Here is a 24674-nt window from a genome sequence, read left to right on the forward strand (position 1 = left end):
CTTTCTAGGGTAATCTTTGGTTTCATGTTCACATATTCAAGAGTTATCTGAAATTAATAGTTGAATGATATTTTCAAAGGAAAAGAAAAAATATCCAGCATATAGATCATGAACAGAGAAAGGGTTTCTCTGAGTTACCACTGGGGATGAGAGGTAGGGGATGGAGGGAGATATGTTTTCCTAGTAGGTGAAATGGAACCTAAACATAAATGCAATGAAATAGCACATTAGATAAAGTACTGGTCAAAAATCTGAATTAAAATCATATCTCAAACGTTTATTAGTTGTAACCTCTATCAGCTTTAGCTTCCTTTTGTGAAAAATGATGAGGTTGAACTCAAAGGCCTCTAAGATCCTTTTCAGCTCTAAACCTATATGATTCTATGATTCTGGGGATGCATAGAACATGGGTTGGGTGTGTCAGCATACATTGGAACAATTTGGCTCCTCCCCTGAGATCCAATGGTCATGGCTTGGCTATGCTGGAAAATAGAAACAGACCCAGTCCATGTTCCATGTATGCTTTCCAGTCTGAGCAACACAGAGAGACAACAGTCACATAAGCCTATTTAAGTCATAAAGGGTTATCATTATATTTTTCAGTGTATTCTATTTTATAGAATCTCAGAGTTGCAAGAGAACTCAGAGGCTACATTTGATAACAAGAGCCAAGAACTCACAAATTCTTTTCCATGTAAACATCAGTAAGAGAAAACACAGGTTGGGACTTTCCCCCCCTCCAAACTCAGACTATTAGCTATGTTCTGTCAGACAAAAATTATAGTCTCTGAAATACCAGATAGTTCATAGGAGGTTATAAAAAATGACTTTATAATCCCCTCTCCATCATGTAAGCAGACATGTTTCAGCTTTCCAACATTTCCCCATGTGGCCCAGTGCAGGACTTAATATTACAGAGAAACTCCCCATATGTGGCTCTGGGCGGAACTGTTTTATTCAACTGCAGCAGAGCCCAGATGCTTTACCGGCCCTGTGCTTGGGTGGGTGGTGTGGGTAACGATGGAGCCATGAAACCAAGGAGAAAAAAGAAAGACCTTTGCCTTCTCATTGAATTGGGAATGTGAGAGAGAAAAGCTATGGGAATTGGAGAGAGAGAGAGAGAGAGAGAGAGAGAGAGAGAGAGAGAGAGAGAGAGAGAGAGAAGCAGCAGCTGCATCCCATAGCCACAGTGTTTAATGACTCCTTATCCCACAGGCCAAATCACCTCCCCCAACTTCTCCAATCTCCCCTACCCCCATGTCCTACCAAAAAGAAACCTTTCTGGAGACTTGGAGCATACAGATGCCTTGTGTCCATGTCAGTGTTTAGAAGCTGATATACATACATGATTATATATAATATATATCATATATATGTATACATATGTGTGAAGTCATGATAAGTTGCTGAATGTGTCAAAGCAAAGGGAAATTTGCTTTTCTAAGAAGTTAAAATTATTCATCTTTAGTTCCTACCATTGCTTCCTTTCTTCTCAATATTCAGTGGCAAGCCAAAACAGATTACTTATTCTCAGCTAAAAGAATGAATGAATGAATAAAAAAAGAGGAAAGAGACAGCTCTCTCAGAAAGAATTTCCAGGTCTATGGCCCCAGACTCAGGAACAACCTAAGATCACAAATTTAAAGCTGGAAGAGACCTTAGATTTCATAGAGTCCAAAATCTCACATTTTTCAGATGAGGAATCTGGAGAAAGGTTTGGTGAGTTACTGTGAGTTACACAATTAGTAAGCACTTGAGACAAGATTTGAACCCAGATGTTCCAAATTCCAAGTCCAGTAATTTATCCACTACACCATGCTGCCTTCCACAATGCCATGCAACAGAAAGAATTATTGAGTGTCCTTGTGTGCTGGAGAATATTCAAGAAAAGATTTAATTAATAGTCTCTATCCACTAAAACAAGGATTCTTAACTCTGTGTGTGTGTGTGTGTGTGTGTGTGTGTGCGCGCGTGCGTGCGTGCGTGTGTGTGTGTGTGAGAGAGAGAGAGAGAGAGAGACTTTTGACAGTCATCATGGTGAAGCCTATAGGACCTTTCTCAGAACAATGTTTTTAAAATGCACAAAATATAATAATAGATTACAAAGGAAACCAGTTGTACTGGGATATGTTTATAAAAACATATATATTTTAAAAGATGATGGACCGTAGGTTAAAAAGCCCTTGTGTAGACTGTGACTTAAAATATAGGAATGATAGATTCCTGGCCAACAATGGAGTGTACCTAACAAAGGTTAGTAAAGATGTATTTGCCTAGTATCTTACAAATTTGCCAAAGGGGCTTTAAAATATAAAAGATGCAGGAAGGAAGAAGCTGCCTATGTGTGTCCATCAAACATCTACGAGAGGGAGCAGCTACACTGAAGGAAGAAGAATAACTGTTGACACCCTGAAGTTCATGGAAACATAGAACAAAAGAACCTGTAGGGAAACCTTTCATCTATGTTTACACTAATTAATCAATTTACATAAAAGTTTAAGTAACAAGCAAGAGGAACAAGAGGTTCTAACATCAGGAGGCAAATTTCACTTGGTAGAATGAAATTAGTGTTTCCATCCAATAATTCCTTCCTGGCATTTCTCACAAATTTTATGTTTTTCTGAATTTCAAATCCTGAAAAAATCAGTCAAGAAATCAGGAAAAAGTATCATAATTCTCCTGCAAGAATGAAACTTTAGCAACTAACATGACAATGTCACTGACTCAAAGGAATCCACTGACGTCAAGTCGAAAGGCGTAACAGGAAACACTAAAATGCAGAGTCAAAGGTTAAAAGTGACATTTCTGGGAGCCAGGACAGGAGTACATAAGAGTTTAATGATCATGATCAAATCAGTCAGTGTTGCTTTTAACTGTTGCCATGTTATAAGTATGTGTTCATGGTTCTGTTGCTAACAGGAATCATTCTTAAAAATAAAATAAATGTTAACAAGTTTTATGTATAGTATACTTCATACAAATCTTGGGGTACCATTCCAATACATAACAAGTTTTGGAAGCAAAGTAAGTTCTCAAATTGGTCATTTCAACATGATTCTACCATTAACCTTGATAGGAGATCTGAATGCTATGTTATTTGAATACTTCCCAATAGTATACTCTGGTGTTTTCCAGGTGTTTGAGTATTCACTGTAAGCTGCAGTTACTTGTAAATACTATTAAACTTAATATTTCATGTTTCTTAAACTAATGATTTTTAGATATCCATAATAATAAGTAATGATAATGAAAAATGTTGAAAGTATTTTAAGAGAGATAAGTCAGTTAACTTATTATCAGATATGTTTTAAATCAGTCATAATATATTTGTGCAAAATAATAACAAACTATGCATTTATTATCTTTTTCATAGAAAATCTCTGAAATTTTTAACATAACCTCATCAAAGAAAAGTGATTAATTGTTTATAATATGATCATTCATTATTATTTAAAATATGTAAATAAGGTGTTATGAAAACTACAGAATAATACAATTTCAGGAATTCCCAATAAGTCCAGGAAATTCTAATTTCTCATTCCTGAATATTAAAGATTAGAATGCAGAAACAGTAAATGAAACTATGGCTAGAAAATTAATCTGGTTAAGCATACCTAAAATAAATAGGCTAGGTAAAGCAAGGGATCTAGGGGGCTAGAACTATATATTATGAAGTCATTCTCATGTAAGAAAAATCTAGGCTATGCAGAGGACGGAGATGTGATGGAGAGGATTTAGGTAAGCCTCCTTGGTGAGGAAAACAGAAGTCTTTTATCATTGGAGTACACTAAAGAAGAAACACCCAAAGGAGACTACAGAACACCCAAAGGAGTTCAGAAAACTGATCACAGATCTGTCACAGTGTCAAGACAGTAATGACGGGGACTTCGTTATACTGATACCTGCTGTAGTGTTCTCTCTGTCACAAACAGCACAGCCAATAACATTTTGGCTTCCTATAATATAATGTCCTCCTTTAGTCTGTAAGTTTTTAACCATTTATTAAGCATCTATTATGGACCAAGTGCTGTTCAAAGCACTTGGGATACAAAGAATAAACAGAAAACCAGTTCCTATCCTTGAGGAGTTTAGAATCTAATGAGGGAAGGAAGAGAAGACACAAAAAGCTGATGGGGATGGAGAAATGTACCCAGAAGAGGAGCTCGATGGAGTCTAGTCTAGGGAATGCAGCTGTTGGAAAAGAGGAGTTGGCTGGTCTGTGAGGCTTCTTGAAATGGAGGTTTTTGGAGGAGTTCAGTGCTCACTCTCCACCTCTTCAATTCTAGGGCCAGAGGGTACTAAGAACACTGAAGAGTGTGAGTATCAAAGATGATATAATCTCAAAGGATGGTGAATTGAGTGGAGAAGAGAGCATAAGGGATGATGCAGTGTAAGTCCAAAGAGTGTAGCTGGTGGGAAAATAGGAAAAAACTGAGAAGAAGAAATTCTACTCCAGATTTAATTCTCATTAACAAGGAGGCACTGGATGCCAGGATGGAAAAGTTTGGTACCTTGGGTGGAAATGACCGTGTCTTCTTAGAATCTACGATGAGAAATAAAGGAAAGCTGGGCATAGTCTGACCTGCGCTCAAGATTTGGGGAGAGCAGTTTTCAAAGATTCAGAGGAGGAATAGGGAAGATACTATGAACAAGAGAAGTCATCCCAGCATGGACAGAAAACTTTTAAGAGTAAATTTCTGAATACAGAAAGAGAAATGATTCCAGTGAGGAATAAAATTGCATGCAGGATAAAGAGACTGTTGATGCAGAGAGAACTCACCAATAAAGTTACATTTTTAAAAATATGCATATAGGTGATGGGAGCTAGGGCGTATAACAAAAGATGAATGAAATGTTAAACATGTTCACTCTCAGAGTGAACTGAAGAAAGATAGTGATGACAAAAAATGTTGCTGCTTTCGCTACTGATGGCAGTTGTGTTTTAAACTATATAGGGGGAAAGAGGATCAAAGAAAGATAGTTTGGACAGATGTTTCTATCTGACAAGAGAAAAAGGGCAGTTATTTAATTCTTACTTTGCTTTTGTATTCTTTGTCAAGGAGAACAACCTTCAAAATGGAAACAACAAAATGAAATTGGACACGCGTGTGTGTGGAGGTAGGGGAAGGGGTGTTAGTAACCAAAGGGAGTAAAGAGTTATTAAAATAGTACCTAGTTGCCTTCGATGAATTAAACCTATCTGGCTGATACAAACTACATCATTCCTAACTAAAAGAACTGATGGGTTTGATTGCTGAGCAAAGGTCAAGGAAATTTGAAAAACAGCAGAAAGTGGGCAAGGACTCCCAAAAAAAATTGGACAAGAATGTGTGTTATCCCGATTTTCGGAGACAGGAAGAGAATAGAGTATGGAAATTATAGACGGGTGAACTTGACTTCAAATCCTGGGAAATTCTTGAATGAATGTTTAAAATCATAGTGAATATCTAGAAAAAGAAGTAGTGATTACTGAGAGTCAGCATGGCCTCATAAAGAGTAATCTTAACCTGGTGGATTAAGAAACTGCTATTGATAGTTTACCTAGATTTTAGTGAAACATTTCATAAAGTATCTTATGTCCTTCTTATGGAAGAGATGGAGAAATGTGGACTAGATCATAATATGACTATATATATATATATACATATATATAAATATATATGAAAATTGTTGAACTGCTAGATCTACCTGTGTAATCTTGGCCTAATCATTCATTTCAACTCTCTATGGCTTATTTTTGGAATTTGGAAAATGTGAGGGTGAGATACGATCCCTGAGGTTCTTCCAACTCTATGTTGAATGAACTTCTGGAATATTAGACTAACCTTCATATGCAGAAAAAAAAATGATTTTTGCTTTCTTTGTAAAGAGAAAAGAAAAAGAAATCTTAGAGCAAGAAAACAGAGAAAGCCATATTGGAAATGAATAGGAGTCCTGGAGAGGCAAACTAATGACTTTATTTTGATAGCATGGAATTAGTTAATCAGAGATTTTATTATATATACACATAAATTAATAACGTAAATGTAACTGAGTCATGTTTACATATGTATGGAAATGGAGATGACATAAAAACAAAAGGTAGCAATGAAATTCAAATTTTAAAAGACATATTTTTATATATAATCCTAAAAATTGATGACTAAATCTGGGTGGAGTTTAAGGAAGAGCCACCATGTTGAATCTTTGGAAAAACTGAAGCCTTAAAGCTAGTCCCATGACCATGGCACACTACTGCCACCTGGTGATATCATACCTTAATACTCAGGGGACACTACAAAGAGATGGGGAGGGATCCAATAAAGATTAAAAGCAAAGACAAAAAGAAATTATAAAGTGATGATGATGTGACTGATGGTATTCTTGTCTACAGTTTTAGTCACATCCATGAACTGAAGGCAAGGTAGGTTCTGAGGTATTTATATTTCATATCATGAGACTACTGGGCTGTCTCTTGAAAAACGTTTCATTACATGAACGAATTCAAATAATCCTCTGCTAAAACAGTTTAGAGGACTTGAAAATATCTACCAAATGAAAGATAATGACTATGAACTAGGAAATTTTGCCCACTAACTAGCATATGACAGCTGAAAAAAAATCTTAGTCAATTGTTAATTTCATACATCTTCCACTGAAACTTTCCCAGGATCAACTAAGGAAAAAAATTTGATTTGACTCTTCACATATTTTGTATCATGTTTTAAATTGCCCAAATAGTTATTGTAAGTCTCTTCCCAGCAATGAATTCTCTGCTGTCCAAGTACCAGAGAAGCTAAATCAAGAAATCCATTACCAGTAGTCTGGCCACTAGTCGATGAATTCTTTGGCCATTACCACACATGAAACAAAGAAAAGCAGCCTAATTTAGCCCTCTCCTTCTCTACTTGTACTATTATGGTGTCAGAATGGTGGGAGATTGAAAGTTATAATAAACGCAATTTTAAGACTTTCTACAAGCATTGTTTTGTGTGTAGATGTCTTGTCTCATGAAGAAGTAGGTTCTCTCCAACCTTGGAGATTTTCAAGAAGAGTCTTGACAACCACTTGTGTGTGTTATAATGAAGATCTCTTCCATGTATACGTTGGACTAAATATCTGCTAAGCTCTCTTCCAAATCTCAAATTCTGTAATTCTGCATTGTTGGTATTATAAATGCCAAATACCAGGACAATGCTTATTAGACAGTAAGTGCTTAACAAATGTTTATTGACTGAATTGTCCAACAACCAGAAAGTTGATATACTGCTGAAGGAACTAAACCATATTAATACTGACACTCTGGTTATAAATAAAGTCAGAAGGAAAAAAAAAGAAGTCATACAGTTAAATGGAAGAATGGTGTATTGATTCTTCTTAGAGAAGCAAATGAAGTTGTTTGTGAAATTGGTTTCATCACAAGAATATAAACTCCTTTATATGGGCTAAATGATCATATAGTTGGGTAGATTTAAAACTGATTTAATGACTTGTTGCAAAGAGTAGTCATTACTGTTTTTATGTAAGCGTGGAAGGAAGTCTCCAATGGTGTGCCTTAGTTGTGTATATATTTGGTCCTATGCTATTGAACTGGTTTTTTTCCCAATGACTTGAATAGTCATAATTGCATGCTTACCAAGTTTACATGTGACAATCATACCAGATGACAGAAGCAATATTTAGAAAGATCCTAGTAGAATCTGGGCTCAAATTGATTGAGATGAAACTTAAGAGAGACAAATGTCCAGTTACAAGTTCAAAAAATAAGATTCAAAAGTGTAAGATATGGGAAGATATGATAAGAAAACAGTTCATCAGAAAAAGGACTAAGGGTTTTAGTAGACTGCTTGTTTATTACAAATCAACAATATGATGTAGCTGCCCAAAAAACTTAATTAAATCTCTAAGCTATGTTAAAAGATAGATAGTATCCAGAAATAAAGAGATGACAGTTTGGCTAAACTCTGCCCTGGCCAGGATATAGCAATGAAATTCATTTATGAAGTAGCTACTATGAGCCAGGTACTATACTAGATGCTTCATCTCCCATCTCTTCTTCCTCCACTACCCCAGCTTCCAGCTCCTCTTGTTATTTTGTCTTACCCTTTTAGAATGTAAGCTTCTTAAGTATCAAGACTGTTTTGTTTTCTTTTTTTTGTATTCTCATAATTATTTAAACTGCCCCCTCCTTTCATGTCCATGAGCTCTGAAATTCCTTTATCTGATCATAGTCTCTTATTTTTATAGCTTTCCCTTTGCCTTACAGATTTTAACCTCAGTCTTTATCCTTCCTATGACCCCCAATATCTTAACCCTTTAGTTCTTTCCCAGGCAATCATTCCTGCAGTGGCTATAATCCCTTTCCTTTCCTATTTCAACCCCTTAGTGAATTACTTCAAATCTATCCTATCCTTGACATTCAAGTTTCATACCCCTTATTATATACCAAACATGCCTTCACAAGACAAAACTTTTTTAATATTAGTCATGTTGTAAAACAAGAAACACACCAAAACACGAAAAGAATAAAGAAGGTGAAAAATAGTGTGGTTTGATCTGCATCCAGACTCCATCAGTTCTTTATCTATATGTGGGTAGCCTTTTTCATCATAAGCCCTTTTGAATTGTGTTAGATCGTTGTATTGCTGAGAATAGTTAAGTCTTTCACAGCTGATCATCATATAATATTGCTATTACTGTATACAGTGTTCTTATTCAGCTCATTTCACTTTGCTTCAGTTCGTGTAAGTCTTTTCTAGGTTTTTCTGAAATCACCCTGTTTGTTATTTCTTATAGCACAATAGTATTCCATTATATTCATTTACCACAACTTGTTCAGCCATTTTCAATTGATGGGCATCCATCCCCTCAATTTCCAATTCTTTGCCACCACAAAAAGAGCTGCTACAAATATTTTTTGTACAAATAGGTTTTTTTCCCTCTTTTTGATCTCATTGAGTTACTGGTAATGTTGAATCAAAGGGTATGCACAGTTTGATTGCCCTTTGGGCCAAATCCCAGCTTTCATCTGTTTCCCTGCCTGCTCTACAGATGCTATTGAATGGAGCTGAAGAAAATCATAAGCTAGTGTTAACTGGGTCCACTAGAAATTTATATGGCATAATCTCAATTGGGTCCTCCCTGCAGAAAGGCAATCTATTTTCACAACTCTCTAATTGATTCACTATTCTACTCACCACAAAGCCTATTCCAAATCTTTTCATGCCTCCTATGTAATCCCCTTTAAATACCCTTGCAAATGAGTACTTTGCCTCAAACTTCACTGAAAAAACTGAGGGCATTCAATGAGAGCTCCTTATTCATTCTTCCTCTTTATCTCACATAGCTCAAATATGTTCCCCAATTATTTCCTTCTTCCCCTTCTGTATCACACAAAGAAGTGGTCCTTCTCTTTCCTAAGGCAAACCCTTCTACATGTATTCTTGATTCCATTTTGTCCTGCCCTGTCCAATAGAATGTCTCCTTCATAATCCTCACTCTTTCACTAATATTCAGTCTCTCACTATCTCCTTGTGCTTTCTTGCTATCCATTCTTAAAAAACCCTGTCAGTGCAATTGTCCTTGCTAGCTTTTACAATATTTCTCCTCCTGTTCATGGAAAAACTTGAAAAAAGCCATTTTTAATCAGTAACTTCATTTCCTCTCCCTTCTAAACCTTCTGTAGCTTGGCTTCTGACCTCTTCATTCTTCTCTCCAAAGTGGCCAATGATCTCTTAATTGCCCAATCATGTGGTTTTTTTTTTTCTCAATCCTCATCCTTCTTGACCTCTCTGTAGCCTTTGGCACTGTTGATCTGCATCTTGCTAATCCTTCTCCTGGAAAATCTTTCTGTTCTAGTATTTCATTACACTGCTGCCTCCTGATGCTCTTCCTATCTGCCAATTCCTTCTCAGTCATGTTTACTGGTTCTTCATCCAGGTCACATTCACTAAAAGTTTGTGTTCGCCAAGGTTTTCTCCTTGACCCTCTTCCATTCTGCATCCATATTATCTCACTTGGAGGTCTCATCAGGTCCCATAGATTCAATTACCAGCTTTATGCACGTGACTCTCAGCTCTATTTATCCAGCTTTAATCACTCCCTTGACCTAAATCTCACATTACCAACTGCTTCTTGGATATCTCAAAGTGGATGTCTCATAGTCATCTCCAACTCAACACATCCAAAATAACACTTGTTATCTTCCTCTATCCAAATGTTCCCATTTTCCAAACTTCTCTATTATTGTTGAGGGCACTACTATCCTCCCACTCACCCAGGCTCACTACCACATTGTCATCCTCTACTCTTCTCCTTCATAAACTTCACATATCTAATTTCTTGCCGAGTTTTGATATTTCTACCTTCACAGCATCTCTCACATAGGTCCCTCTTTCTCCTCTCAAACAGCTACCACCTTGTACAGGCCCTCATTACCTCAAACCTAGTCCATTAAAATAGCTTGCTGGTTGGTCTCTCTAACTCAATTCTCTTCCCATTCTAGTCCATCCTTCACTTAGCTAACAAAGTGATCTTTCTAAAGCACAGGTCTGACTATGTCAGCCTCCTATTCAATATACACCAGTGGCTCCCTATCACTTACAGGATCAAATCTAAAATCCTCTATTTGGCTTTTAAAGCCTTTTAGAACCTTGCTTCTTCCTACCTTTTCAGTCTTCTTATACCTTACTCCTCTCCCCATATTCTACCATCAAGAGACACTATCCTACTTGTTCTTCCTTGTCAAGACACTACACCTCCCAACTCTGTACCTTTTCACTGGCTGTCCCCCATGCCTGCACTCCCTTCTCACCTCTGCCTCCTGAATTCACTGGCTTCTTTTAATATTCAGTTCAAATCCCACCTTCTATAACATGCTCCTTCTCCATCAGCTAATGACTTCCCTCTGAGATTATCTGCCATTTACACTGCAAATGTATATAGTTTTGCATAGTGTGTCCTCAATCAGAATGTGAGCTTCTTAGGGGCAGGGACCATATTTTTTATTACCTTTGTAGTAAAGAAACAAACAAAACCAAGTTTGTTTGTGATGAGCATGATACAGGTGAAAAAATGTAGACAGATTGGAGCATACGACTCTAAGTGACTTGCATTTGGCACATAACATGAAAGCTATTATTAAGGAACTGTAAGATTGGAAAAGATGGTGAGTCAGTCATGAAGCTAGGTCAATAGAAGAGAGGTAAATAGCTTGAGGGCCACACCAAAAACCATAAGAATTTTTTTATCAAACTCATTTTCTTTTTTTAATTTTATCTTTAATTCATGGAATAAAACAAGCATTTCCATAACATGGCACAATAAAAAAGATGATTGCACATGAAACTGCGAATCTACTATGCATAACTTGCTATTCCTTCAAATACACAACAAAATTATCATGTAAATTTTTCCTCCCCCCACTCCCTACCCTAGAGACGGCTACTGTTAGACACAAATAGGTATATATGTATGTATGTATGTATGTATGTATGTATACATATATATGTATACGTGTGTATACATATATGCATATGTCCATAATTATCTTTGGAAATACACTAAGTTGTGGTATTTCTGAGTCAAAGGGTATAGGTAGTTTAATAATTCTTTGGGAATCATTCCAGATTGCTCTCCAAAATGGTTGGATCACTTTACAATTCCACCAACAGTGGATTAGTGTCCCAATTTTTCCATATCTTCTCCAACATTTGTCACTTTTATGTCAATAGCCAAAACATATTAAAAGACCTATGAGGAGGCTTTCAGAGTGTTGAGTAAAACTCCTATGAAATATTTATTGGAGGACATAGGTAAGAATTGCATAACATCAGAAAATTTGAGTGGACTTCAATCTACATAATTGGAATGATAATGTTCATTGATAATGAAATCATCAATTCCTTGAAGCTTTGAAGGAATGTTAAATTAATAATAAGAGTAAATGTCAGAGGACAAAATTCAATCCTACCAATAAGATCCTTTCCAGATTTGGCACAACCCAGGAAGTATTTAACTGATTGCCACTTGGTCATGATGACTCAGCTCTAACAGAGGAAAGGGGCCCCTATATACCATAAATCACTGAAACCCACAATTAGATGGAACCTCGGAGGTTTTGTGAATCATAATTGAACAGGAATTCCCTCTATGATACCCCTGATAAGTCATCATCAAAGCTTTGCTTAAAGACCTCAAGTAATGGGCATCTCAAGAACTCCCAAGGAAGCCTTTTACAATCCCTATTACAAATTGGGATAACTCTAATTATAAGGATATTCTTCATTGTATTCCTGCCTCTATGTAACTTCCACCTAGTTCTTCCCTCTAGGCCTGAGCAATAGAAGTCTAATTCTTTCTCTATGTAACAGCCCACAAAATTGTTAGAAGACAATATTTATGGCTCCTCTATGTTTTCTTTTACTCGAGGCTAAACATTCCCAATAACTTTAGCCAATCTTTATAAAAAATGGCTTCCCCTGACTCACATTTTGGTTTCCTTTCTTTGGACACACTCCCGTTTATCGACATTCTTCCTAAACTGTAGCACAGAAAGCAAAAAAAGAATATTCCAGATGTGATGTGACCAGAGCACTTCCCTACACTGAAAGGAAGGAAGGAAGGAAAGAAGGAAGGAAGGAAGGAAAGAAAGAAGGAAGGAAGGAAGGAAGCAAGGAAGAAGAACAGGAAAGTGAAAAAAGGGGGCATGGAGAAAGGAAGAAAGGAAGGAAGAGAGGAATGAAAGAAGGAAGAAAGAGAAAGAAAAAAGAAAGGAAGGAGGGGAAGAAAAAAGGAAGGAAGAAAAAGGGGGTATGGAGGAAGGAAGAGTGGAAGGGAGGAAAGAGAAAGGAAGGAAGGAAGGAACGAAGGAAGAGAGGGGTGAAAGAGGAAAAGGAGGGATAAAGAAAGAGAAAGAAACAAAGAATGAATTAATGAATGAATTTAGTTGAGTATTTCTTATTCTAGATGAATTCAGGATGGTTCATATTACCACTTTCCATTTCAAATGCTCATATACCATTATCTCATTAATAATATACTCTAAAATTGTATCAGGAATTAAAGTCTTATAGTTTAAAGAATCTACTTTCTTCCTTGTAAGAAACGGGACATTTGCCCATTTTCAATCCTGTGCAATCTTTCCCATTGTTTGGTTTTTCAGAGATCATCAATATCAGCCCAGCAATTTCATTCACAATTTCTTTCCTCAGATATAGTTCTTTTCAGTCCAGTGATGAGCTCATTTAGAATAATTAGTTGATCTCTAACCATCTCCTCTTTTATTCACTGCTTCAGTTCCATGTTAATCCTTTTATTTCTTTCTTTCCTAATCTAAAAACGTATGCTGCCCATACCTGTTCCATACCTTTGAACTTTAAGTCAGTTAGACCAAAGAAAGCACTTAACATTCCTCAGTCAAATATGAATTAGAAAGTTAGTCAAATGGTTCCCTTGAGCTTATTTCTCTTCTTTATAGAGTGTCCTCTGAATTTTAAAGGTCAACTGCCATGCTAGGTCAGTGACACTCTAGCATTGTAGATAACTTATTTCCCTACTGACCAATACTATTGTCATTAGTTTGAATGTAAAGTGATTCATGACCTCTGAAAAATCTCTAAGTGATTTATAAATGGCTTGCTTTAGTCTGAATGTAGAAGTCAAGGTACAGAATGTGTTAGAGACAGATTTGCACAAGAACAAACCATCAGTGATATGATTTCATAGAGAAGCCTCAGCTCCCAAGTTCTCTACCCCATTCACACATCGCACTAATCTTGTTAAGACACTGGCTAAAGAAAAAACTACTGTTTCTTAGGTGACTACATGACTAGGTAACGAGATAGTAAATGGATAACTGAGTAAGGTGAATGATGATCTCTAGAAATTGTCTTTTCTTTCTCTTTCCTCCTTGTTTTAATTAACAACAGCTTTCTTTTCTCTCTATTTGTGATGGGGAAAGTTAGGAATGGGTATTTATGTGCACCTTCACTAATCTTCCCCCTCCATTCTAGATGTCCTTATATTGGTAATATAGACAGGACCAGCCTCTTATAAACCCAAATTTGATTTGAGGAGCCACTGAAGAATCTTTCCCAACATATAGATGATAGATACATATACATATATGTGTATACATGTATATGGGTATCCCTGTGTATACATGTGTATGTGTACATATATAAACCCACCAGCTTGCCACAGAATTCTAAAATTCACTATTAGGGATTAATTTCTTTGGTTTAACAAGTATTCCCAGTTGGAATGCAAATACCAGTGGGAGGGGTAATAAACACAAATATCATCAGCCTTTAATACCCAAGTATGAACTACTTTATAAAAAATAACAAGCTAGTCATCTAGGAAGCTCCAGAAGAAATAAAGCACTCAGAAGGGACATTTTGGTGAGGCGAACAGAGATCGACCTTTATTGTACTACTGAAAAAGTGGGGAGAGTAACTGGGAACAGAGGAAATAGGAAAGAGGTATGTAGTAGTGTGGGAAATTGACTATAAGCTGCTTAAGGTACCAAAAGGAAAGGAGAAAAGAAGCTAAAAATTACTGGAAGCTGCTAAATGGAAAGCTTAGTTTCAGAATCACTTGATTTAGAGTCAAAAGACCTGAATTCATATCCTAACTCTGCCACTTTTTTTTCTAAGAGTCACTTAACTTCTGAATCTCAGTTTTCTCCTTTGTAAAATTAGAGATTTGGAATCTCAGAGGTCCATTTCGTCTCTAATATTCCAATATCAAGGCAACTGGACTCTCCTCTTGAAAGAAAGGCATTGGGTTCAGAAGTTCAGGTGATGAGTAAGAAAGGAAGGCTATACCAGCTACTCTCTTTGATCCTTTAAAAACTCTCACTACCCCAGTTTGAGAAAGACTATTTGGACCTTTGGGGAAAGTATTCTTGGGAAAAAAAGAAGGAACAAAGTATGTTAAATAATAAATTAAAACAAAAACAAAAAATTTATAAAAATTTTTAAAAGTATTCATGGAAACTATACATCTTTTCTCAAGTTCATCTTTTTGTGTAATGCAAATAACACCTCAGTCTCTCTTTTAAAATTGAGTGGAATTTCAGACCTGCCCATTCTTTAAAGTAATTGAAAGAAGTTAGGGAAGGGGGGGTGGGGAGGTGGATATAGACTTTTACAAGGTTGATGTGGGAACTCGTGTTGTTTTAAAAGAACAAATAAAAATTAACCTTGTGAAAATCCTAAACAAAAGACATCCCATATGATCTATATGATTTGGGCACTTCTTGCTGCTCTGAAATGATAACGAATTGTCATTGGCCGCCACATATTTGGAATACGTGTGTATAAAGACTGAAAACAACCTCATCCAATGTGGGCTACATCTCTATGAGAGTCATTTCATATTCATTTCCATGAGGAATTGAAGGATGTAACTGTCACTGAAGGATCTAACTTTTTTCATCAAGTATCATAGAAGTAGGTACTTTGTTCAAAGAATCACAGAATCTCCAAACTTCTGAGTTGCAGTGAATGTTACCTGCCACTAGTCTAACCCATATCCAAGTAGGAATCCTTCTACATCCCAGCAGAGAAGTGGTCATACAACTTGAAAACTTCTTTTTTTGTTTGTTTTGTTTTTTGGAGGGGGGAGGGCAGGGCAATTGGGGTTAAGTGACTTGCCCAAGGTCACACAGCTAAGTATGTCAAGTGTCTCAGGCCAGAATTGAACTCAGATCCTCCTGACTCCAGGGCTGGTGCTCCACTCACTGTGCCACCTAGCTGCCCTTTGAAGACTTCTAATGAAAGAGAACATACTACCTCCTGAGGCAGCTCATTCCCCTTTGGGACTGCTCTAATGGTCAACAAATTTTTTCCTTGACAAAGCCTAAATTTGCCTCTCTGTGACCTGCATCTATTGCTCCTAATTCTACCCTCTGGGACGAAGCAGAACACACCTAATCCCTCTTATCTATAATGGTCCTTCACATATTCGAATATAGCCATTATGTCCCCCTACCTAAGTCTTGTCTTCTTCAAGGGTAAACATCCCCAGTTAGTCCAAGTGATCTTTCTATGGCTGCCCTCTGCTGGCCATTCTTCAGATTATCAACTGTGATGTCAAGTCCAGAGATGACGGAGATGATGGCAGAGTTGGAAGAACAGTTGCTTCCAAGTCAAAATACCTAGATTTCACTCTTTGTTCTGTTACTTACTACTTAGATTCTGGAGTTACTCTAAACGTCTTCTGAGTTTCCTTCTAATTCTGTTTTTCAAAAAAAAATAGACATTAAGAATGATGAACCTGAAACCCCCCCTCAAAATTGTGATCATCATATAAAGATTTAGTTATTGTTTTTGTATCCATCTCCCAGAAATGTCACTTAATTGTGACATAAAGATGTCCCAAGGTTTTTGAAACTTATCTCTGCACAATCCAAGTTCTAGCAGGGGCTCCCAAGGTGGTAAGGCTTTCATGTACAATTCCAACAACAGACTGAGTCTGCTATCTAGGCCCTAGGTAATTAAGTAAGGCAACATGACACAGTATTCTGGACTTTTGAGTCAGATTGACTTGGGCCCTAATTCAGCTTAAGCTATTTACAAATTATCTGGCTCTGAACAAGTCACAAACTCTCTGAGCCAAATTCTTTGAGCCTCAATTTACTTATCTGTAAAGTATGGATAATATTAGCATTTACTCTAACTCCTAGTTTGAGTGTAAGCTGAAGACATTGTATGTAAAACTATAAACCTATAGAAATGTTATATGTAATAATATATATACAGTATATATAAGAGAGAAGGAAAGGAGAGAGAGAGGGAGAGAGAGAGGGAGAGAGAAAGGGAGAGAGTAATTACTATTACTAAGAAGTACACTATGAGCAAATTGATCAATAAGTGATAACATTTTTGGCAATGGTAACCCATGAAACAAAGAAAAATGTAAAACAGACTTTAAACTTGAACAACCTCCTTCTGTGTCCATAGTGATAGTGGCAGAATGTGCTAAGTCTCATAGCTTTTAGACTTCCTGATCTCAATGTGACTATGCGAACACCAAATGAATTAAAAGACAACTGAAGTGGGGGTGAGATAAGCTGATGGCAGAGAACATGCTCTTGAACCCCTTAGGGAACTGGAGAATCTAGTAAAATGTAAGACACTCAATACTCAGAAAGTAGTGTCAGAGAACTTTGTAATCCTATGTATTTTTATTTATGCATTTATAAGCATTATTTTGAGAAAGAGTTTGTAGTCTTCACCCTTGGTCAAAGGGGTCCAAGGCACCAAAAAAAAGGTTAAGAATTCATGATCTAATCAAGTTCTCTTATTTTATAGATGAAGAAACTGAGACCTAGAGTGGTAAAATAATTAAGAATTAGAGCTATGTCAGCAAAAATCTATAGACAGGATCCTTAACTCCAATATTCTTTCCACTGCACCACATCGACTGGGATATGAGTGTCATCTTGCTAAATTCTATTTCTCTAGTATCCATGAATGCTTACAAATGAAAAATGGTATTATCAGATTACCATCATATGCTCTGTATATGTATTGTATGTTCCTATGTATTTATAAGCTGTCTCCTACATTGGAAAGTGTGGTCTTTGAGATCAGGAACTATCATTTTGGTCTATCTTTGTCTTTCCAGTGCTTGGCACATAGTAAGTCATTAATATATGCTTTCTAACTGCCTGGAATCAGGAGATAGGGGATCCTGCCTCTGTCACTTTGCTAGATATATGACCACCGAGCCAATCATTTAATCTCCCTAGACATCAGTTTCCTCATATGTAAAATGAAGGGGTTCGACTAGATAGATGATACCTAAGGTCTTTTCTCACTCTAAAGCTGTGATCTTATGAATTAAACAATAAATAATGTCAACACTTTATAAATGACACAGAAAGTTGGAACTGAGAGTCCTGGACTTTCCCCAGAATATGTGCCATCTGGAGAAGAAGCAGTACTGAAACCTCACCTTCTTGCCCCACCTTCTGCCAACTTCAGATTGTCCTTGATGGTGGGTTCAGTTGTAGGATATGTGTCTGTAAGAAGCAATATGGGCCAATAAAAAGGGGTGTGATTCTCAGGGTGTCACAGTGAATACCTTGTCATTGAAACAATAGCAGAAGTTGGAACCATGCAATTGAACATTGCATTATACTTGAACAAACCTAATTATAATTGAACAATTCTACACAAACTAGAAGGAGGCATTTGCTATTATCCGACTAGTAAGTAGTAAGTATGAGACTTGACTTCAATGTTGAACGCATTGCTTTGTGTTTTCCCTTGGACACAGAAGGGAGCTGCATGGGCTATTTGGAGATAGACAAAGTGTTGAACATGTTGGAGTCAGGGCTCACACTTCTTAAATACAACTGCTGACATCTAAGACCAATAAAACCCTCTCCAAGCCACATCTAGAGTTCTCTCTTAACCCAAGTTCTTAAATCATCAAGGAACGTTGTCATTGCTGTGGATAGATAGACCTCAGGCAGCACCAACTGCCTCCTTGTACCTTATGGAGAAGTGGTGGGAGTCTGATTCAATTCTCTATTGCATGGTTCTAAGTTCTATCAGGACGCTTACCTTAAGAGCTACCTCTTACATGAAGCCTTTTCTGATTGGTCCCCATCCCTCTCCCTCATCATTCCTACTACCTTGTTTATATTCTGTATTTACCTAAATTCCTACATGTTGTTTTCCCCAATATACCATAGTTCCTTAGGGGCAAGAATTATCTTATTTTTGTCTTTGTATCCCACACAGCTACCAAAATGGCTATTTCTGAGACACATATTTGACTGCTACTCCTCTATCTACCTAGAAATCTACAGTGGCAACCTATTGCCTCTGGGAAAAAAATAGTAAATCTTCACTGTGGCATTTAAAATCCTCCATAATCTGGTTCCCACTTATTCTTCCTGCCTCATTTTGTGGAAACTGTAGCATTTACCCATGAATGATTTCATCTCCTACCACTGTACCTTTATATAAATGGTTCCTTCCCTATCCTTCTCTGGAACGTATTCCTTCCTCAGTTCCACCTCTTAGAATCTCTAGCTTCCTTCAATGCATAGCTCAGGTGGTACCTCCCACAAGAAGGTTTTCTAATTCTCTCGTTATTAGAGTTCTCTGTTTTTCAAAAAACATTTTGCTTAAATATATATATATATATATATATATATATATATATATATATATGTGTGTGTGTGTGTGTGTGTGTGTGTGTATATATATATGTGTGTGTGTGTGTGTGTGTGTATATATATATATATATATATATCATATTTACTTATCTTTTTATGTGTTGTAGCCTCTTAATCAAATATAGATTTGCCATACCTAACTAGGAGGTATCATGGATAGAGTTCTTGGCTTAGAGTTAGGAAGACCTGAGATCAAATCCTGCCCTAGATACTTCCTAGTCATGTGACCATGGATAACTCACTTAACTTCTCTCAGCCTTAGCTTCTTTAACTGTAAAATGAGAGAGTTGGACTCAATGGTCTCTAAAAACCCTTCTAGCCCCAAATCTATGACTTTTTTTATCTTACACATATTAAGAGCTTAGTAAGTATTTGTTAAGTTGAATTTGTGCACAAACCATGAGTGCATGTTCATCTGTGCTTTGAAGTTTTAGAAAATGGAGATGTAGAAACACAATCAAGATATTATTGAGCAGAGAGATCAATCAATTGAGGGAGACCTATCCCTAAGCTACAATATTAGGTATTCCTGCAAATTATATTAGCTATACATATATAGGTTGTAGCCAGAATGGACTTTGTTTTCTTTGAATGACTCAGCTCGCCTCGTTGAGCTTCCCTGGACGCTGGGGCTTGCTCTTCCAGGGCAGGACCAGAGCTTCCTGTGTGATGAGTCGTGGGGCTGGCTGAGGGGAGGTGTGTTAACGTGGTCTACGCTAGGCGGAAGGGCCAAGTCAAGAACCAATCGGCCCTGGTCGTTCAGGCAGCGCTTGATGATGTCAAAAACTCTATAAGAGGGGAGAGGACAGCTTGAAGATCCTCCTTTCCTTTTCCGGTTGGAGCCAGAGACACCTACAGCCGAAGCTGAGCTGCCGGTAGCAGAGCTGACTAGAGGCTAGTAGGTAATCTTCTTACCGTAGAGGGGAAGCATGTATACGATTTTGCCTTATACCATCTCGCTTCTCTGTGGCCTTCTGATTACCCTTGTAAGGTGGACTTATTGGTCCTGGAAGCTTTTGATGAAAATATCAAAATGGGGACGCTGGTTTGTGGGCTTGTTATTGTGGAGTGTAAATACATGCTTTAGTTCTCCTGCCTTCTGCCTAGAGAATTCCTTATATCCTGCGGTTCCGGACCTTTTAGGCACATATGAGATTCTCTTTGAAATCATAAATTCTGCCTTCCTAATATATAGGTCTATTGTAGTCCAGACACAGAAGTCACATACAGATAAACAGTATATAGTATCATATATCAGAATAGCATAAAATAAGTAGTTCAAATTTATGTCTCATGAAAACGCATACTGCATTCAGGTTTAACAACAAGTGTGTACTTGGGAGTATATACATATAACACATACACTTATATATAGATACATGTGTGTATGTGTTTATATACATATATATGTGTGTGTATATAATATATGTGTGTATGATGAGGGAACACATATTTATTAATACATACTATGTGCTAGTCATTTTGCTAAGCACAAATATTACCTAATTTGATCTTTGCAACAACCTGGTGAGGCATGTATCATTATTCCCATTTTACAGTTGATAAAATTGAGGCAGATAGAGGTTATAAGACTTGCCCAGGGTCACACAGCTAGTGAGTGTCTGAGACTGGATTCGAACTCAGGCCTTCGTGACTCCAGGCTGAGCACTCTAGCCACTATGCAACCTACCTGCCTCTAAGAAAAGGAGATAAGCCCATTATTTAGCTAGAGTAAGGGATAACGGATACAACTATTGAAACAAAATGTTTTCTATTTCATCTCTGGTAAACAGAGGTTCAAGTAATCCAAAGATCCCACAAGATCATATAATCTCAAAAGTGATTTAGAAGTCTTCTCGCCAATTTAACACCCAATGTAGGAATCTCTTCTGTAACATTTTTGACAGATGAGCACCCATTCTCTGTTTGGACATGTCCAGCGTTGGGCCAACTCATTTCTTTGCAGGAAAACCTGTCCTAAATTATAGATAACTTTGGAAATTGTGGGTGGAAAATCCTCTTTATCTTCAGTAGTAGTCTGTCTCTCTATAACTTCCTCCTATCACTCCTAATTCTGCCCTCTAGGGCCAACAAAAACAAGTTTAATCCCTTTGTTATATTACAGCCCTCCAAATATTTGAAACCAGTCATATTGTCCCACCCTCCTTAATCTACTTTTCTTCAGACTAAACATCCCTAGTTATTTAAGCAGTTCCTCATTTGATGTGGTTACCAGACCTCCCTAACATCTTGGTCCATCTCATCTAAATACTGAATTTTCACAGCCCACAGCAGAGGGATCCTGGTGATCCTTCTATTTGCCAAACCCTAGAAATGATTATCACAGTAAAACTGGGCTCAACTCTTTGCATACGCATGGTACAATTTGAGAGGTACAAGAAGACCTAAGAGGCTGGACATTCTGGTACATGACTAGAATCTATACCACTGGGAGAGGCAGAAGTTGATCGATCACTTGAGCTCAGCAGTTCTGAGTTGCTGTAGGGCTAAACTCAATCAGATGTTTGTACTAAAACTTGAACCAGAGTGAATGGCCACTAGACTGCCTAAGGAAGGGTGAATTGGCCTTATCTTGATCAGAACCATATCTTATGCTTCTTTCCAGTCATTTCTAAGCCTTGTTACTACATCCTTATACCCCCCTCTAATTCCCTCATTCTCTCTTTCCAACCCTGCTTAATATTATATCTTCCTCCATTAGAATGTAAGATGCCTGAAGGCAGGAAATGTCAAGTTTGCTTGTATTTGTATTCTAAACACTTATCATAGTTCATGGCACATAATAAATGTTCAATAAATGCTTTAGTGGGCAGCTAGGTGGCACAGTGGAAGGAACACAGGATCCTTATTTCCTTCTAGATGCCATAGATAAATAGATACATAGATGCATAGATAGATACAGAGATGCATAGATGCATAGATGCATAGATACATAGATAGATAGATAGATAGATAGATAGATAGATAGATAGATAGATAGATAGATGTTACAGCATTTGTTATTGTTATTGTGTCATTTCAGTTGTGTCTGATTCTCCAATACCCCATTTGGGGTTTTCTTGGCAAAGATACTGAAGTGGTTTGCCATTTTCTTCTCCAGCTCATTTTATAGGTGAAGAACTGAGACAAACAAGGTTAAGTGACTTGCCAAGGGTCACACAACAAGTAGGTGTCTGAAGACAAATTTGAATTCATGAAGATGTCTTCCTGTCTCCAGGCCCTGCAATCTATCCACTGAGCCACTTAGCTGCCCCAAAAAATATACTGGAGTGTTTTGCCATTTCCTTCTCTAATGGATTACAGCAAACAAAGGTTAAGTGACTTACCAAAGGTCCCACAACTAGTAAGTATCTGAGGTGGGATGCGAACTCAGGTTTTCCTGACTCCAAACCCAACATCTTAACCACTGAGCCACCTAGCTGCTTCCTCCTAACTATTATAATAATGTAACAACAATATTGCTCGCAGCTGTTGTGGGGGTGAAAGACCGATAACACCAGCCCACAGAAGGGCTGCTAGCACAGGTCCTTTGATGGGCTTTTCTAAAGAAAGCAACTTAAAGGGGTTTACAATCTTACTTTAATTAAACCCATACACACACACACATATACATATATATATATATATATATATATATATATATATATATATATACACACACATATATATGTATGCATAAATATATGTATATATGTGATCTTCAGGGAGAATACAAACAGAAATTACAAACATACATTATATAAACAGAGCAAATAGCACACAGAGATCAACAGACAGGCCTCTATCTGTCTGACCAAAGAATTACATAGTTACGAGAGAGAGAGAGAGAGAGAGAGAGAGAGAGAGAGAGAGAGAGAGGCACCAGCATCTGGATTTTCAAAGCTAGGGGGCTCCAGAGGCTACCCAGGGTCTCATTTGGTCAAATCACACAACACTCTACCAACGAGAGCCCCAAAACAAAACGCCAACCTCGGATCTTATGTACCCTGTTCAGGGCCCTGAGGACTCAGAATCTACTTAGCAAAAAAGGTATGGAGCCTGGGGCCTCACACCCAGTTAGTGAAAAAGTGTGAGCCTGCCTCTAATCAGGCCTCCCTTTCTTGGCCCCACCTGAGGCCTATTCAATGGGCTGGAAAGATCTTTCACTTACAGATTGGCCTTATAAACAGTCCAAAAATAGCATATCTTGTGTGATAAATGAGTTCCTTCTATGTGGAGGTCTTCAAACAAAGGCTACATGACCATTTTTTAAGGATATTATACATTGGATCTATGTTTTTGGTTGGAGTAAGACTAGATGATTTCTGAGCTCTCTTCTATAGCTATGGATTCTGTGATTCAACTCAGAGTAGAGGGCCACTATAATGAATTAAGTAGGGAAGTAATGAGAGGAAAATGGACATAAAGGGAAAGTATTCCAACAGTTGTAAGTAGCTTATGAACAAGCAGAGAACATGTGCCAGAAGAACAGCTAGAAGGCTTGGGCATTCCATTCACATCTTCTCCTTCAGCCATAGCCCATCAAGTTAAGTCCCAAGGGATCAAAAAACAGACTCTCTATTTCAATTTCTTCTATATACCTGGAGGCTTCTTCCACAGAAACAGATACTCACAAAGTCTTTAACAACTAGAGTTGTATTCTAAAGGTCCACAGAGTCCTTGGGAAAAGATTTCACTTGGAAATATTTGGCTTCCTGCCATGAGGGATAAGAAAGACCAAAGCGGAGTTGGCTCTACTTATTGCCAGCCAGGATCCAGCTCCTAGGTGGAAGAAGGGGAAGCAGTGGATAGAGGAGGTGGAGGGTAGAAATCAGGTTCCAGAGAATACTGAGTAAAACTGCCAAGGCAGAGAGCCAGGTATACCACTTAGAGTTGTTGATGGCTGGCACTAGGGCAGTTACGCTGGATGCAGTACACACTAATGGCCATAGTCCTGTGCCAACACCAGCTCCTGACCTGAAGAGGAGATCTGGATCTGGGAACTGATTCAAGGCTCTTATGAACAGAAGAGGGGAAAGGCTGGACAAATAGGATTGCTTGAGACTCTTAGCTAGGGGATAGGGGAAAGGAAAATAGAGGATGAAAATGAACATTACTCTACATGTCTTTTCATAGTCATCTACTTTTCTCAACTTCTTTTTATGTTTCATGTTAAATGTAACTCCAAAATGAATCTCTTAAAACCAATCATCAGACATCACGAAGTTTCAAAGGGCAGATTGTTGAATAGAAAATAAATAGGAGAGGTTCAGGGAAAGGTGTCAAATATAATGGATGAGAAGAGACCTGGAGACTATTTTAAAATCAACCAGATAAAAAGACAAACAACATAAAATCAAGGAAATTGAGGAGATGGGACAACCAGCCAAAATCTTATATTAGAAAGAAATGATATGATATGTACAGTATGTGCCCAATTCTGTAAACCATATTTCAGGAAAGATATTCAGAAAAGATGTCAGGAAAAATGAAATGT

Source organism: Trichosurus vulpecula, chromosome 1, assembly GCF_011100635.1.
Source record: "Trichosurus vulpecula isolate mTriVul1 chromosome 1, mTriVul1.pri, whole genome shotgun sequence".
Taxonomy (NCBI): domain Eukaryota; kingdom Metazoa; phylum Chordata; class Mammalia; order Diprotodontia; family Phalangeridae; genus Trichosurus; species Trichosurus vulpecula.